Source organism: Sycon ciliatum, chromosome 6, assembly GCF_964019385.1.
Source record: "Sycon ciliatum chromosome 6, ocSycCili1.1, whole genome shotgun sequence".
NCBI lineage: Eukaryota > Metazoa > Porifera > Calcarea > Leucosolenida > Sycettidae > Sycon > Sycon ciliatum.
In genome coordinates, this window is record NC_088648.1 from 20,592,443 (window position 1) to 20,611,406 (window position 18,964).

General features: G+C 47.2%; 1 long non-coding RNA gene across 1 annotated transcript; it reads left to right on the top strand.

Moving 5' to 3' along the window:
• Positions 1-14,315: 14,315 nt before the first annotated feature.
• Positions 14,316-16,514, top strand: LOC135818893 (uncharacterized). Its single transcript, XR_010553805.1, has 2 exons — positions 14,316-14,649; positions 15,823-16,514. It is a non-coding gene; the product is annotated as an uncharacterized LOC135818893 (long non-coding RNA).
• Positions 16,515-18,964: the final 2,450 nt, after the last annotated feature.

The window sequence follows — 18,964 nt, forward strand, 5'->3', positions numbered from 1 at the left end:
CTAGTAGTAGTAGTGCTAGTACTAGTATGCGTCGCAGACAAGTCGTGTAGCACGTGTGAAATCACTGAATCTCTGGTGTTTGGGTTGCTAACGCATGTGTGTAGATCTACGTGTCTACGTCATGCACATGTGCACACACTGACTACTGACACTGTACTAGTAGTACTGTAGCGGACATGGGAATCCAGTCGATTGACCGGGGCCGGCGCCCTCAGCGCGTTCAGAATCATGAACGCTGCGTGCAGTCTGCATCATGGCCAGCGCACTGGGGCCGTGCGACCGGATTTCCATGTCCACGACAGTACAGGCTAGATGTAGAGGTGCGCAACGTCCGGCGTGTACCTGAGTGGCTCGATCGGATTCCTTTCATTTCCTGTATTGCTGAATCCCTCAGATTGTGATACAGATTGTAAAGAACCACCGTAGAATCCCGCGGATAAGCCCACCCGCGTATAAACCCATGCTCGCGCATAAGCCCAGGGTTCGTTCGAACATCACAAAGCTTCAACGTACAAGCCCATTGGCCTAGGTCATACCGAGAGTCCATAAATTATGGACTATTGGCCATACCAGGTACGTAGTCATGCACATTATAGCTTTTTTCGTACATTTCAGCACAACAATCGGTTGTTTTTGTTTGCACAGCGGTTTTCAGCAATGCACTTCTCACTTCCTTGGTACTTTTCAATAGCACAACTTGGTGTCGGCGTATATGCCCATGCCCGCATATAAGCCCATGTTCTCGTATAAGCCCACTGAAATGTCCTTGTGAAACAGATAAGCCCATGGGCTTATCCGCGGGATTCTACGGCATTCGAGGTAAGAGAAAAGCCATTTTTGCCAGCTAGCTGGCGCCTCTGCGTACACCGCAGACACACCCACACACAACAGAAAGATACAGATCACAGTAGTAGTGTGTACTTTGTTCACTCACTGTGGAAGATGGAAGAGCTTAGCGTAGTGTAGTCATTGGCGGACTACATGTATGCTCGGCCAATCGTCAAATTATGCTTTTGATTATGCCACAATTATGCCAACAAATATAATTATGCTCGGTTCCGCTATGTATTCACGCTGTACATAGAGGATTGAGAAACCACGCATACACACACGGCCATGCCCAAACATTATTTTTGTCTAAACCGAAAGATTATGCCGACCTTACACGTTGGAATCCGTATAATATTATTTTGCCGGAGCATAATTTTTGACGAAATCCCAAGATTATACCAAAATAAAAAATTATGCCGGCATAATCCGCCAAGGGCTATGACAAGGAGTCGTAACTGGGGTATTTAAAAAAAACATCTGCAGGCTTTCTGACAAAGCTGTATTATGGCCTAAGCATAACTTTTGTCTAAACCGAAAGATTATGCCGACCTTACACGTTGGAATCCGTATATTATGCCGGAGCATATTTTTTTATCAAAAAGTATTCTTTCTAGACCAAAGAGTGGTATATTTGATAACATTTAATAACGATAGAAATTTTTACGATACTTCTCCAGACGTTTCGTTGTTCTGAACAACATCGTCAGTGGATAAAGAATGGAGGGCTTTGGGTGGTGGCATGGGTTAATAGTAGTAGTATTTATTATTTTACTAGGGCAATCCCCACAGACTGTGAGTCTTTTTACAGGGTACCCTAAGTAAGTGCGTGAAATAGAGCTGAATGAAGAAAGCCGTAAGTGCGTGAAATAGAGTAAAGAAAAAAGAAAACGGTGGCTGCATACTGTGCCATTATGTGTTGCAAAAGAGGCTGCGAAGAGTACTGTTGAACATTGCAAAGGAGGCTGCCTGGCGGCATGCTGCTGGAAGCGAATTCCACCTGTCAGCAGCCAGGTAAGGCAAAGCATAGAAACCGTACCGTGACGAAGCATTAGACAGGGCTAAAGCCAGGGCGGACTGTCCCCTGGTCAAGGCATTGGTATGGTTGCTATTTGATCTAAGTACAAAAAGCTCGGCAAGTACAGTAGAGGGCTGCGGCGGCCATGCACACATTTATAGACAAGGCAAAATATCTTTAGGTTATAACGGATGGCGACAGGAATAATTTTGTGGCGTTGACAAATGGTGGCGGTTGGGTGGCATGGTGGGTAGCCAAATGTTATCCTGAGGCTACGTTTGAAGCATCGAATGAGTGTGTTGTATAGGGTTGCTGATATCGTGTGAACGTAGCAGTTGCTGGCGTACTCCATGCTGGATTGGATAATGCTTAGGTAAAAGGAACGTTGTGCCTGGGTGGTGATGTGATGTCGTATTCTGCGGAATGCGGCCAGCTTACGGTTGACGTCAGCAACAACTTTCCCGACCTGCTCCTTGAAGGCAAGGTGCTGGTCGACTAGCACTCCAAGGTAACGGACACACTGGGAAGGGGATACTGGGAAGTTACCACAGATCACAGTGAAGGTAGGTGGAAATGGGGTTGTCTTCCGGCGGACGATTAATAGTTGAGTTTTGTCGGGGTTCAGTAGGAGGCCCAGTTCCGTGAGGTGTGATTTAACCGCATCGAAGCTCTCTGATAGTCGGTCCTGTATCGTGTTGATGCAGCTGCTCGATGTGTAGAGTCCTATATCGTCGGCGTAGAGTATGTTAGATGTGTGAGTTGGTGTGACGTCTGTTACGTGTCTTGTGTAGATTGTGAAAAGAACGGGGCCCAGGACAGAGCCTTGAGGTACCCCTCGACTACAGGTCACGGAGTCGCCGGATGTTTTTGTGGAGGGGTTCTCAGTGATGGTGGTGAGATGAGGTGAGGTGAGAAGGTGAAGGTGGGAAATACATGTATCTAAGTTAATGGTGAAGGTTAGGTGCGGGTCGATACAGGTGGGAAGGGGTACACCCTTCGGGTAGAAGTGTAGGTTGGTAGAAGGTGTTGGTGTGCGTAGAAGGTGGAGTGGCGTAATGGAAGTGTCGGGTTGATAAATGTGGGAGAGAGTCTAGGTAGGGTGTGGATCAGCAATAGGTGTTGGTGTATGTGGTGGGTAGAATTGGCAAGAGGTGTGTGTGTGTGTGTGTGTGTGTGTGTGTGCGTGCGTGCGAAAAAGAGTAAGGTAGTGAGTATTGGTATGCGTGGAAGGAAGATGTGACAGAAGGTGTGCGCTATAGGCAAGGGGTGCAGGAATATTTTGAGGTGGTGGGTGGGACTAAAACAGGAGGTTGTGATTCATCTAGTGATATATATAATATCAGCAATAGCAGCAGTATATACAAAGAGGTGTGTGTGTGTGTATGCGTGTGCATTTGCAAGCTTTTTGGTAGTGTAGTGTGTTGGGGGGGGGGGGGGGGGGGGGGGGGGGGGGGGGGAGAGAGCACCGGGTGCGGGTGTTCTTCTTCTATTGCGATCATTTTTGGATGGGTTGGCAGATAGTGGATGGTGGTAGGCAAGTTATGCCAAGAATCCAGTTCCCATATCTTCTTTTCTTCTGTTGATAGTTGGTTTCTTGTCGCGAATGGCATATGCCTCACGGATCCGGAGCCTCAGCTCATCCCTCTCCGTGAGCTGAGCAATCTCGTACATAATCTCTGGGGTGGCGTTCGGGTGTTCCCTAGCGTAGTGCACACCGAATGCAGACTTCTTGTCATGAGATTTTGCAGCATTTGTGTGCTCTTGGGCCCGGGTGTGCACTTACCTCCCAGTCGAGCCGACGTATCTCTCGTGACAAAGGTGGCATGTAGCTTCGTACACGGCAAATCTGCAGGTGCATTTCTTCCTGAACATAGGGCATTCGCGCATTCTGCATTTTTCCGGTTCTCCTTTTTTCTTCGTGAGTTCTTGGATGGTTGGGGGTCGAGGGTTAACGAGGCGTGCCGTTATGCCGTTTTTCTTAAGTGCCTGTGGCGGTTAAGATGGCGGTCATTAACAATGAATACAAACGAGCACAAGACAACAGCACGCCTGAGTTTGCGGAGGAAGCCAGACGCCTCATCTCAGATAAACTTGCAGGGAACGGCTACTCTGCAGAACACATCATCAAAGCGCGAGCCCGAAGAAGAAACACAAGTAAACAAACAAAAGGGAAACAACTGGTATTTAGAATACCGTACATCTCCGACAAGGTTAACGGCCAAGTACGACAGGCACTTAAGAAAAACGGCATAACGGCACGCCTCGTTAACCCTCGACCCCCAACCATCCAAGAACTCACGAAGAAAAAAGGAGAACCGGAAAAATGCAGAATGCGCGAATGCCCTATGTTCAGGAAGAAATGCACCTGCAGATTTGCCGTGTACGAAGCTACATGCCACCTTTGTCACGAGAGATACGTCGGCTTGACTGGGAGGCAAGTGCACACCCGGGCCCAAGAGCACACAAATGCTGCAAAATCTCATGACAAGAAGTCTGCATTCGGTGTGCACTACGCTAGGGAACACCCGAACGCCACCCCAGAGATTATGTACGAGATTGCTCAGCTCACGGAGAGGGATGAGCTGAGGCTCCGGATCCGTGAGGCATATGCCATTCGCGACAAGAAACCAACTATCAACAGAAGAAAAGAAGATATGGGAACTGGATTCTTGGCATAACTTGCCTACCACCATCCACTATCTGCCAACCCATCCAAAAATGATCGCAATAGAAGAAGAACACCCGCACCCGGTGCTCTCTCCCCCCCCCCCCAACACACTACACTACCAAAAAGCTTGCAAATGCACACGCATACACACACACACACACCTCTTTGTATATACTGCTGCTATTGCTGATATTATATATATCACTAGATGAATCACAACCTCCTGTTTTAGTCCCACCCACCACCTCAAAATATTCCTGCACCCCTTGCCTATAGCGCACACCTTCTGTCACATCTTCCTTCCACGCATACCAATACTCACTACCTTACTCTTTTTCGCACGCACGCACACACACACACACACACACACACACACACCTCTTGCCAATTCTACCCACCACATACACCAACACCTATTGCTGATCCACACCCTACCTAGACTCTCTCCCACATTTATCAACCCGACACTTCCATTACGCCACTCCACCTTCTACGCACACCAACACCTTCTACCAACCTACACTTCTACCCGAAGGGTGTACCCCTTCCCACCTGTATCGACCCGCACCTAACCTTCACCATTAACTTAGATACATGTATTTCCCACCTTCACCTTCTCACCTCACCTCATCTCACCACCATCACTCCCTATTAACCCATGCCACCACCCAAAGCCCTCCATTCTTTATCCACTGACGATGTTGTTCAGAACAGCGAAACGTCTGGAGAAGTATCGTAAAAATTTCTATCGTTATTAAATGTTATCAAATATACCACTCTTTGGTCTAGAAAGAATACTTTTTGATATTACAATGAGAGTGAATAATCAACGGCTTGTCCACCAACTCTTTGCATATTTTTTTGACGAAATCCCAAGATTATGCCAAATATTATGCCGGCATAATCCGCTAAGGGCTAGCGTAGTGTATACATGAGCAAGAAGAAGGGCATGCCACCTCACGCATATACATGTACACTTGTGTACGAGACCAACATGATGCAAAAAGTCAACCACTGTGGTGCATGGGGCCGCCGGATAATAAACCAGCCCGAAGCTGGCGGAAAAAACCTCAGGACCCCGGCGGAGGCACAACGCTGAGGAAAAACCGGTTAGAATAACCCCATAAGATAAATGAACAGAACGTAGCCTGCAAGACCTATCCAGAAGTGAGAATAAAGGGGAGGGCGGGTGGAAAACCACAACGAACAGAGAATGACCACGATGAAGAGAAAAGTTTAAGAACACTGCCAAAAAACCAGCTGACGCAATCCTGGTGCCGTAACTATGGTGAAAATGCTGGCAAAAAACACACATTTTTCGTTTCATTCGCTACGCTCAGCCAACGAAAATAAAACACTTATTGAAAAAAAATAAAAAGGAAGAAGATATAATTATGATAGCTATGAAAAGTATGAATGCCGCAGACATCACCACGCAACATGACAATTTGTTCAAGGTTTGGTTTTGTGTGTTTCCAAAATCGATTTTCACGCTCCGATCATCAGTGGAAATACGGGCGGGTGATGACGAGGCGGCGGATGACGACGAGGCGGATGACGATGAGACGGCTGGTGGTGATGGTGATAAAACGGACGAGGAGGAGTCAGGTGGCAGGGAAGGTGATGGAGCTGATGAGGGTGAAATTTGTAAGAAGTCAGCTGTGTACTTGCATTTGTTATCTCGCCCCGAGTGTTTGAGTGTTTATGATGATTCCCACTTCTCTGTACTGTGTCGTGCCCGTTATGTCCAGCAGTTGAAGGTCCTTGAAGCTGTTTGTATTCGTACGCATAAGCCCGATTTGTGTAAGCAAAAAGAACATGTTTTAGCACTTAGGTTATTTTCGTGAGTTTGCACCCCGTGTTCATGAGTTGTTTCTGCACTGTTCATGCCCATTTGTCACACTTACTCTTTATTACCCGTCATGTGTCACACTTCTTTGGATTTTTAACCTTTGTTTTTCCCTTGATCTCTTTAGTTCCGATTTCCACTGATGATCGGAGCGTGAAAATCGATTTTGGAAACACACAAAACCAAACCTTGAACAAATTGTCATGTTGCGTGGTGATGTCTGCGGCATTCATACTTTTCATAGCTATTATTAAACTTTAATCTCCACGTAGATTATTTGTATATAATTATGAAGTGCACTCAATCTGCGGACAGAACTGTTTCGTCCTTTGTGGACACGTCAGCGCAGCACAGAGGAAATGAGGCCGAACCTGATAGCAATGGGAATAAAAATTTCCAATCAGGCCCGAACGTACCTTGCCAGAGTGCTCAAACTGACAAGTCAGTGAGCTCTGCATAACGCAAACAGCAAAGGCACTACCCCTAATTATGAAGTACATGTACTCTAGCTCTCAGTGGACTAGTGGCAGTGCGCTATACAGCGCATACATGTACGTGTATATTATTATTTTATTATTATCATTTAAAATGCATGTGTGTACCGCTTATCCACGGCTGCAACTACCCGTAACTGTAACCATGGTAACACGGCCCTACCGCTAGTAGATCTACCGGCTACCGTACTATCGCTTGTAATCGTGCTGCAGAGGCTCGCTTCGGCTTGGATATCCGTGCAAGGGGCTTTTGGTCGCCACAGCAAGATGCATTCTTTGATGCGTGGGTTACTCACCCCTCGGCGTCTTTGCTGTCGCGACAGGAAGTCCTTGCACAGATTTCCCGGAACGAACATCAGAAGAGGCGGGCCTATCTTCAGCGCGCGTGTTGTCGATGTAGAGAGGGGGGTCATTCACTCCGCTCGTATTTTCGACAAACGGCATGTATGTGGCACGGAGTGCTCCCGTGCATTGAAGAACATTGTCCAGCTGGTGGTTTACAACTAATAATACTTGATAAGCATACATGCACATGTAGTCACCTCCAGAACCCTGCAGTGATGGCGCAGGTACGCTGCAAAATTGCATTTGTTTTTCTGAGGTGGTCAATCTCGTGCCTCCGTAGTTGCAGGGCGTCTTACTTGCGGAAGAGAATAGGCCCATCTTTTCTCGACCGATGTCGCCTTTTGTCCATGCAACCGCCTCCGATATTCATACATTGTACATTGTACATGTACATGTATGTTGGCCTATTTAATATTGGCATGTTCTGCGGATTTGTAGGCATGCTAGGCAATTTTAATAGTACTAGTATCCTGCATACAGTCTAGTATTTTGTAGGTGCGTGACTAATACTTTATCTACTATTATTGTGGACATTAAAATTAATGACCGTCTCAGCCCGTCTGGCATGGTACAATAACCGTTTATTCCTCTTTTTATTTTTTTATTAATGGATTTTTCTTTTACCTCGAATGGTTTGCACTCTGTATCACCGTTTGACCAGTATACCCCGATTCACAATCACAGCTGCATGGCCAGCGCCCTGGGGCCGCAAGACGAGCGACCGGATTTCCATGTCCACGACAGTACATGACGGTGTAGCTCAATGCAATCCAGTCGCGTCACTCAAGTACGCGCCAGGCGTTGCGCAGCCCTCGACCTGCAAACACTGGGCTGCGAAATGATGCAAGGCGCAGACTTGTTACTTGTCTTGACTTGAGTGATGTTACCGGATTTCATTGAGCAGCACTGAGTCTGTACGTTAGGCCTTGACGGATTATGCTAGTATTTTCGTTCAATATTATTATGCTTTTCGCATTGCTGAAAAAACTGCAAAATTATGCTATTTTTATGCTAAAAGTTATCATATTATGCCGCATTATGCTCACATATGCTGCTAATGTATGATGGTTCTGTGCAAAATAACAGGGGAATTTTTTTGTAGAGGGCGCTGTACTGTTGTAGCAAAAGTTCAACGGGGTCAACGCACCGTGTGACCTAGCTACGACCGTCACTGATTGTAGTGGACTGGATATGTTATCAAGGTACAAGTAGTCGTAAACCTACGACTTCCTAGTGCATCTACTTGTACTTGTACTTGTAGAACACTGTACAGCTGTATGGAATTTGATGCGAACAGGCGGATTATTCCAATTTATGCGACTCGTATTCAATTTGCCTCGAATTATGCCATTATTCGATTTTGGTAGGAATTATGCGAAAAATTATGCTAGCATAATCCATCAAAGCCTACTGTACGTGCAGGTCTGTGGCCTGTGGGTGAATGCGGTCGCGCGATCCCATGGCTATCTCCATTCTGCATGGACTTCCTCCGTTGTAACAGGCGATTCATACTACGGACTCTACTTTAAAGGGGAAGTTAAGGAAAAAATTAAAATTTCACCAGTTGTAGTCTTCGGGGTGCTGAGTCGAATGGTCGTGGTCCGAGGAAGCTGAGACGCTCTCTTCCTACTTGAATCCCAATCGAACTCACGCACTTCCACCGAAACTGGGTGACTGCGCCCTACTAGATGGGGATTTGTATGCAAAATGTCACTAAAAGCGCCATTTCGTTCTTATAAAAGCACGGATGACCGCGATTGGCCCATATGTTGTAGTCTTTTGGACGCTGAGTCGACTGGCTTTGGTCCGAAAAGGCTGCGATGCAGCGTTCCTCCTTTATTCCCAATCGAACATGGTTGAAGAAGCGGTCACGTGCTCCTGGGTGCCCAAATCACCTGGTCACCACGCCAGCAGGCGACAACTTTCACACCAAGGTTCAACTCGAGTTCAACTCGAGTGACAGGACTGCACCCAAAAAAGGTCAAACAGGCTAGTAAGTTGTACCCTGCAGGCACGGTGACCAGGTGACTCGCGTACGCAGGAGCACGTGACCGCTTGTTCAACCATGTTCGATTGGGAATAAAGGAGGAACGCTGCATCGCAGCCTTTTCGGACCAAAACCAGTCGACTCAGCGTCCAAAAGACTACAACATATGGGCCAATCGCGGTCATCCATGCTTTTATAAGAACGAAATGGCGCTTTTAGTGACATTTTGCATACAAATCCCCATCTAGTAGGGCGCAGTCACCCAGTTTCGGTGGAAGTGCGCGAGTTCGATTGGGATTCAAGTAGGAAGGGAGCGTCTCAGCTTCCTCGGACCACGACCATTCGACTCAGCACCCCGAAGACTACAACTGGTGAAATTGTAATTTTTGCCTTAACTTCCCCTTTAAAGCGATCATCATGTCTGACCTGATGTACGGATCCAATGCGTTTTCCTCGCTTCTTACTGCCAACCAATTGGATCGGCTACAAGTCATGCAGAATCGGGCGGCAAGGGCGGTTTTCAGACTCTCGCATCACACCTCCGCGCGTACCCTCCTGCTGCAATTGAACACCTACAGAGTATCCGAGATATTCAGGCAGAAGTTCATTAATCTGGTCTGGAGGTCTCGGAATGGGCACGCAAGTTCTGATCTGCAAGCCCTCCTAGTTTCTTCGTCAGCTGGCCCAACTAGGTTGCACTCCACCATGGGTCTGCGCCAACCGCCAGTTTCCACCAGGTTCGGCAAGGGTTGCCTCGCGTTCCGCGGCGCCCAGCTGTGGAACACCTTACCCAGCGATGTACGTGCCATTTCGACGCTCCGCCAGTTCCGCGCCAGCATGATCCCGCACACCCTTAGTACCTAGCGTACCAAACGTCCTGTTTGATGATCAGCTGGCTTAGTTTATCTCCACCTCTATCCTAATAACATCCGTCCCCAATTTCATTTACAGTCGTCCCTCTCTAATCCGGCACCTTTTGCAACGGCATTTTCTGCTGGATAAACAAGGGTGCTGGATTATCAAATCCTGCCCTCCAACCCGGCCCACATGTTATCATACATGTTTATGTCGTACGTCAAAATGTAGGGATTTTCTGTGTCAAACCAAGTACTTTGTGGAATGCATGTCTATAACATACACTTAGGAATATCCTATGTACTGGCATGGGATATTCCCAAGTGTATGTTGCATGTGTTGTGTATGTTACAATGGTCCCTGACAGTCTGCGATGTACAACTGCTGGATTATAAAATCGAATTATGTACAGTTTGAGTGATTTGTTGCAGAAAATCGCTGCTGGAGGCGGAATTCAAGTGCCGGATTAAAGCGCAGAAAATGAACTTAAAAAATCCGTTTTGCCAGAAAGTGTGCTGGTTTGCAAGGGTGCTGGATAAACAAGTGCCGAATTAGAGAGGGACGACTGTATTACTGCTTTCTATCTGCATTCGCCACCTTTTCATTGGGCAGATCTGCCCGTTTGGTTTGCGAATTAAAATAAACACAACAACAAGAGTATATTCAGCGGGCTTTAAACTAATCCAAGGCCCTCGACGCGTCATCAAGAGTAGTAAAATAACGATTGAGCGGGCTTTTATATAAAGGCCCTTGGCAGGAATGTCGCTGATTGGTCGTTTCCTGGACAACGAGACAGACCTCGTTCTAAGGAGCATTAGAAAGAAACAAACCGAGCATTATGTGAGGTTTGAGCGGCATACCGAGTTTCATAGTGGATAATATCGGGGAAATCCCAGGGTTTTGGCAACAATCGGCTACAATCATGATATGAGATGTTGTCTGAGATAGGTTTTTGCCTTGAAACTCTGAGTAACAACGAAACAGCCGGATTTTGCTCCTTTTGTGTACCTCTTGTGTACTACGCTCCGCCCATTCCGGGCATTAGAACACTATGCATTGTACCGGCGCATGACTTTGTGATTGTGTAGACACGTAATACCTTTTGCACTAAACGCTACATAACTATTGCTACATAAAAACGTTATGCTTGTAGCGATGTGGTCAGGTAAATGTATACAAGCCATTTGTGAAGCATGCCCAACCGAGGCCGAGCTAGGCAGTTCAAGTGACACAGATCCGGAGAAATTATTTACGAGGTTTCTTTTGCTTTTAGAATAATGGAGAGTTATTGAGGAGACATACGCGAAGTGAATATCAAACAGACGAAGAAGAGTTTTCTAGTTGTGCCAGAGGCTCTGGCGATAGCATCTCTAGCGATACTGAAGAATCCACTGATGCATTGCTAAATTTGGACCAGGATGTAGGAGCGGCTATAAACAGAAAGTAAAAAAAGAGTAAATTATCGTATCCGTTCCCGAAGGGAACTCACGACGGCCGCTAACACCCGATAAACCCTAGCAGCAGATGCAGCGCCTAACGGTGGAGGTGAGTGGGCAAGTCTCACAACCACTGGCACAAGTGCCGAAAACGACCCCATTAGCTGCATCCATGTACACACACACACACAGACACACAGAACAGAAAGAGCTCGTTCCAAAAGAACTGCCTTTGCTGAGTCCAGCTCAGAAGGCTCGAAAAGAACTAGAATTTCTCATGGACTCAGTACCAAGTCGATTGCTCAGCAGCGCCTGTATTACTTTTCCTGATGAAGCACGTACAGTTAGTTGTGGACGGTTGTAATGCCAGGCCTACAGTCAAATGCTATCAGAAAGGAAGAGTATTGTGGCAAGCCATACGTCTACACACCATCTCAAGGAGAAGATGAGAGCACAAGCAAAGGATGTAGAGTGGCAAAATATCTTCTGACCACGTGTTTTCAGGATTTCCGCAAATGGGAGGGCTCTCCTTCTGAGATCGGATCTCAGGAGCTAGCCTCACGTCTGGTGTTTCAGATGAAGATATTATTCACTGAGTGGACGCAGTGACAGCTTGTCTTCAGGCAGGAATACTATTTGCCAATATTAACTTCATGCCGACAATGAATGACTACCTGCAATAATGGTTTCATCTCTCACTACATGGATAATTAGGGGAAAGATTTGATACACTGACTATTCTGCCACAGCCCTGCATCAAAGTTGGAATGGAGAGCAATCAATGGAGAAGCGATCATGTTCTATAGTGGTAAGAAGTGGTGGAGCACGTGAGAGATAATGTGGCAACTTCAGATGCAGATCGACGATATGCATAATTTCCTGGAAGTTTGACAATGTGCAGACTTTCTTCCTTTTTTTGTCCCCAAGAGCATTATTATCCCTTGCTGAAGCATTATATTCGGCATTATAAGGCAGTTTTTGGAGCATTATGGTTAGCATTATACGAACATTTTCTGAGCATTATCCGCTGGCCCCTATCTGTCAACAGGCGAGACGATTGTTATTGGCGGTTGTTCCTAAATCTCCGCGTACAGTGATGTGTGGTAGTGCCCTTGCTGAACGGGTCAGCACCGTCGACTACATAACCAAGGATGGGACTGAGTTGCTTTCAGTTCTCGTCGACACCCTTCTCCTTACCTTGTGCAGTCTCCATCATCTTCGCTTTCTTCTCTCTCTGCAGGACGTTGGCCACGCGATCTTTGGGCTTGAACTGCGCCCTGCTGCCGCTGTCCTCCTGCAGCCAATGCTCGATCACTTCCATCTCCAGCATACAATCCTGGAACACCTGGGGGTCAAAGTTGCTGGCAGACTGGGCTTCTGTCGCTGAATCATCCTCTCCTGCGAACATATTCATGATCTTGCCGACAGTGGATTTGGACTGCCTAGTTTTCGGTGCGTTCTGCATCAGGAAATAGGAGAGCGTTCGCAAGTGCAGGTAACAGCCATAGGCCGTTTGCAAATCTCTCTTCAGCCTCGATTTCATCTGGCCGTACTCGGCGACTGCGCCAGCGGTGGAGTCCCTCAGGTTGATGGTGCACTGCAGGTTGAGGGCGTTCTGCACGCCATCCACGTAGACCTTGCCCAGCGCAAAGGCCGCCAGCCCCACGCACACAGCAGTCAGCAGGACCGCTAGGCAGGCAGCGAGGCCACATCCACCTCCACCTCCGCCACCGTACGCAACCCTTGGCTGATCACGATAAACATCCACATCCCGGACCTCCTCCCGCGAGGCCCTCCTGTGTCGCCGCGACGGGCTGGTCATCGAGCTACGTGTGTTGTTTCCTCGCAAACTGCTAAGGGGAAACCAGTGAAATTACGAATTATCTCGTCTGAACCCTGGCGACGGCACGCACGCTAGCTTTTGATTAGCGGCTAGTGGCGTAGGTAAGGCAACATATAATAATCTCTCCCGGACTGGCACACAGTGAAGCAGAATGCATGTGCCTCTTCGCTGCGCAACATGAACAACCAGGCTATGGTGCATGAAGAAATATTTCAATGAGCGATTCAACCTTCTCTTTTTTCTCTTGCGTCTTTTCTTGGCTTTACAGTCCATTCAGAAAAGGTTGAGCGCTGGCTCTGGAGAGCTCACTTGTTTGGCGATTTTGTGGTACACTGTGCAGTGCCGCGCGATTCGAAACTTGAAAAGAGGTCCAAAAAGGCACCTCAACTGGGGTTCGAATCGCAGATGTACTGTTATGCAAGTGGAGTGAACGGCCTGGATTTTCATGGTTTTTATCCAATTCAGTGCTTTGGGGGCAAAACCTGGCCGAAATCCTATTCTTGTTATGGCTTGCTTTTTGGAGAAATAGACTTCAAAAACACATTTGGAAGAGCATTCCATGGGGGATTGCCAAAAAAATGAGACGAAAACTCAAAATTTGACCCGTTTATGGCCATCAACCTTTTCCGAATGGACTGTAGCGGGAGTGTAGGCTTTCCTGCCACGCGCGCGAATGCCATGCCTGAGGCATGGTCAGTTTCTGATAGTGATACAGCTTGCATGCAGCTACATGTAGTAGTACAGCTACACGGCATGCATGTGCCCAGGGGCAGTGCAGTGTGCAGCTAGCTACTACATGACTACTGACTGTGTACTAGTCTACAGTGCTGGCAACTGAAATCCGACCCCAGTGGCGAGCCGCGCGCGCCGCCCAGGGGGTCGGATTTCAGTTGCCAGCACTGTAGTGCGCACTACGCAGCGTCAAGTACACTAGACTCGTAGACCTACGCCCAAGCAGTCCGTGCGCCAGGCCACTGAGTTGCCCGTTTTCATTTTCCTGGGTCCGATCCCGCGGGAAAAAGTCTGCACAAAACTGTGTTGGTGAAGATGATGACGACAATGGCAGTTGGGGGAGAAATTTGGCAATTGTTTTGGCCTTTCTCGCGGCCTGTCTTCGCTCCTTTGCCTTTGCAGCAATGGAAGATGATGAGTTCAATGGTGTGCTTTGACGCCGAGTAGAAAATTTGAATCGCAAACGCCATCTTGGCCTTTATTTATGGAAGAAACTGCTCTCCCCGATTTGCTGGTTTCGCCGACTGGCATCGAGAAGTAGACGAGCTGCGCTTTCCAAGAGCCGCGGACACCAAGCTCTCATGGCGGATCTTAGTAAGTACATATTGTTGTGTAGTGAGATGATAATGGTTTGAGCATTCCTGCCTGGAATAACCGATGGCACTAAGTGGAATCTAAAAATTGTTTTTTTTTAGTATTTTTACGAGCACAAGTGTTGCCTTGTTGAAAATAGCACAACAAGAAGAAAGAAGCATCCAAAGGAATACGATGTCATAAATAAATGTGTTCTCTTCCCGTTTAGTGTGCCTGTGCTTAGGATGGTACTGTTGAGGAATCCGAAAGTGCGAAATTTGTATGTCTTTATACTCTGTATATTGTAAAATTTGCATGACATTTTAGTGGGTATGGACTTGTAGTTGTATTCTCTTGAGATGTACCCTCGTTGCTGCTGCTGCATGGCTGCGGATGGACATGCTGGCCTTAATTGCCATGAAAGCTTCTCTTGGTGTCATTGTAATAATGTATTCTTTGTCGCTATTATCGATTGAAACGAACCGAATGCTGTCTCGTTTCATGTACGCCGCTGACGCAGCTCCACTGCATTCATATTTTGGTGGCTGAACCAAGAGTCCATAGCCCCAAGAGCATGCTACTTTGCACGAGGGGTGTGAAGGGGCTTGCTGCCCACATTCCGTAGCGACAAACTGGGGTACCGGCTGGGGCAGTGCGTCAACGATCTGCTGTGGTTTCCAGATTCAAAGCGCGCTTTTTTCTCATAAGAGGCTTATGAAGGTTTGTGTGCATGGTGTATCGCATGCAGACACTGCCTCGAACCTGCTGTGTTTCTGTGTGTAACCGATCCACCAGGGGTTAATTATCCGGGTTACGTCTTCTTGGCAGAACTACCGGCAGTGATGCCCAGCCATGCCAACATTCTAAAGCGATGCATGATATCACTTCTGCGACGTGATGCGCAACGATGCGATTGAGAAATTTTTCTGCAAATTGTTGGAGTGAGTGCTGCTTCACTGGAACCAAAATATGGTTCAAGTGAAGCAGCACCCACTGCAATTATAATAATAGGGACAACCAAATCCACTTCCATGGAGTTCAGTGTATTATCTGTATAACATTGGAAAAGTGTAGTATATAAAGAGCGGAGCACTTCTTTCCATTGAATTACTTTCTGTGTTTCATGCATTATTCCTACTGTCGTTAAAAACTTAAAATACTGCCTTCTCTTGTGCGATATGTGTGTCTTCTCAGGTGGATCGTGCTCCAACGCGTCTTGGCATTGTGTGAGAACAGCACGAAGAGGACCCTGGGTATTAACGCGTCTTGGCATTGTGTGGAAACAGCACGAAGAGGACCTTGGGTATTAACGCGTCTTGGCATTGTGTGAGAACAGCAATAAGAGAACCTTGGGTATTGCAGCCTTTCCGCAGAAGGAGAATGACTCGCTTCTTTGTGCTAGTGTGCAAACATCCATGTGTTCTCCCAGTACTGCTGTTAGCTCAGCCAGAGGATTATCGCAGATCTGAATGTGACAAGCGATCAGCTGTAATAGCTTTGTTGTGAATGCTTGCACTGCTGTCAACTATTATCCATTCTTACTGTGTCTCGTAGCACTTCTTGCAAAAGACATCATTCTATGCTATTGCCATACTCTTAGTCCTTGGAACTGCTGAGACCGTTTCATAGTGGGAACACTTCATCTGTGCCTGTTTGTCCATAACTGTCTTACATGTGCTGCAATGCCGCCTATATTGGCTCGGCGTGCACTTTTGAGCTCGTCCGCTACATTCCGTTTCATACACTTCTGTAGTAACGCAATGAAGATTCTCATTGACACTCCTTTACACGGCCAGCGTATGTGGATATTAGTCTGTACGTGGCTGCAATTTGGGTTTTTGTCTTTCGCCGTTCACTATTTTACCAAAATATTCCAATATTCTGCATTTGTCGGATGTGTGCACTGGTGTCCAGACGAGTTGCTTGGCATAACTCGCAGACAGGAATGCATACACGCCCAGGGTGTAGCTGAGTGGCATTATTACACCGTCCTGATGTGTTCATTGTGAGTGCTACATGCTTGCAGCTGTCCTCCATATACATGTAAATAGCGAGAAAAACAGAGGTTAGAAAATTGGTCCGTGTGGTGTTATTTGGTCTTGGACACCGGCGAGAGACCACATACTAAAAGACTAAGGCGTGTTCTTCTGGATGTTGTAGTAGGTGTTACTACGCGTGCCTGGAATACTTGATAGCACTTAACTAAAGTCCTGCGTAAAGAAAAATTCAAATTTCGACAGTCGGAGAAGACGTGATGCTGCATTGGACAGAAGCACCCAGCGAGAAAACGTTCGAAACTGAGGATAGAAGTTTGCCTTATCCGGCGATGGACGGCGTGTCAGGTCTGAACTCGAACGCAAAAGGGCCTTGTAAGGCCCACCTTGCAATGACTAGAAACTAACAATTCTCAAAAAGTTCAAAGTCCACTGACTCTGGAAAATAAAAAACACGGATAGAGTGCGATATTTTGAATCTGGCGCACGGACTGCAAGAACGCGGTTTCAGAGAGCTAGCAAAGTTCTTATTTTTCAGCGCCCCAGGCTACGAGCCTACGAGGCTACGTTCTTATTTCGCGTTCTAACGCGTCCAACATGTGAACATGACCCGTGACGCTCATGTACTGAAGTACGTACCATAATGCACTTTGCGCTACATCATGTACATGTACCGGTTGTACACTTTACCTGCACGTGTAGTATGTAGCGCTGCACTGGGTAATGTTTTCGCGAGGACCCGACATCGGCGACAAGAGTTTGTGGTTGCGGACTTGTTTTTCGTGTACTCGGACAAGATCATGAAGGAAAAATGTGGCGTTCTTAAAAATCTTGGAGTTCGTTCTTAAATCCAGGCTGGGGCGTTCTTAGATTTCCAGCCTGGACGTTCTTGGGCGTATGAGTCTACTGTAGTAGTCGCGCTAATACAAAAATAATATTGCAGGATATTAATTTTAAGAAAATTGCCCAGCATGCCTAAAAATCCGCAGAACACGCCAATATTGAACATGGAGTAGGTCAACATATGAATACAGTAGTGAAGGCAGTTACATTGATAATAGGCGGCATCAGTTGAGAAATGACGGGCCAATTCTCTTCCGCAAAATAGTAAGACGCCCGAAGATCGGATTCCGTTGAGCCCTCGCCTAGGCCCTAGGAGCATGCTGTACAGTCATGTGAAGTAGTAGGGACAAATGCCTGGCCCTGACTATTGTCACCCGGCCGATATTTCGGCCGATTATGGAATGTGAAGAAGAGGTTGGTGCGACTTCGGCGATACTAGGAGAATTGTGTGTTGCTCCCTACATGGGAGCTCGCGGTTTTCCAGCCGACTTCAATTCACACTTGACTGACTCACGACTGCCATCCAGAGCACACGAGAAATCCATCGAACCGTCCACTCGGCAAACCTGCAAGAAAGCACCACTCCCTCCTCTATACCCAGTGTCTCGGGGAATGCACCCCGGGCCCTTATCAGTTGAGCTTGGGTAGGCTGGGGAAGATTGTGCTTGAAGAGCACCACTTATATAGTGCTCACCAGGGATACAAACTTACAGAGACGCTCCGTTTCCAGCGCGAAAAGCACCTCGCCGAGTGAACACCAGATAGCAGCGTGAGTTAGTGTCGCTCATGGAGGTGCTAAACAAGCGCTGAGGACCACGGGCCATTCACACCGCTGTTGCCTTCAAACCATCTAATTCGCAAGCCCGCCCTGGGGACAACAATGTGAAGAAGAGGTTCGTACGCCATCGGCGATACTAGCTAGGGGAATCGTGCGTTGCTCCCTACATGGGAGCTCACGGTTTTCCTGCCGACTTGAATTCTCACTTGACTGACTCAGGACTGCCATCCAGAGCACACGAGAAGTCCATCGAACCGTCCACTCGGAAAACCTGCAAGAATCTTCTTCACATGCAGGAAAAAAGTTAGGTGAAGCATTCGAATCTGACGTACAGTTGATAGTAGCTAATACTATACAAGAGGAAGTATGTCATGCTAGCGGTATATTCCAGACTATACATAAGCTTAAATCCGGGGTCCGGAACTAAAAAGGGAACACGGTCATTCAGTAGATGAAGAGAGATTGCGCTCGTTCTCTCCTGGTCCGGTCCGCTGCCGTCCTGTAGTGTGCACGTTAGATTGTGCTTGAGTTCCGTTTAGCGACTCTGGCCTACATGTATCATAATCGATCTGTCCGTGGTGCCAGTAGAGCCTACAGTTGAACTGTATGCATGGAACTGCGGGGTATACATTTACAGAAGGTCGGAATACTTCAATCTTCTGATTGCCATGTAAGGATTTTCGCAGTGCAGCTGGACATGGGCGTTCGTCAGAGATTGCGA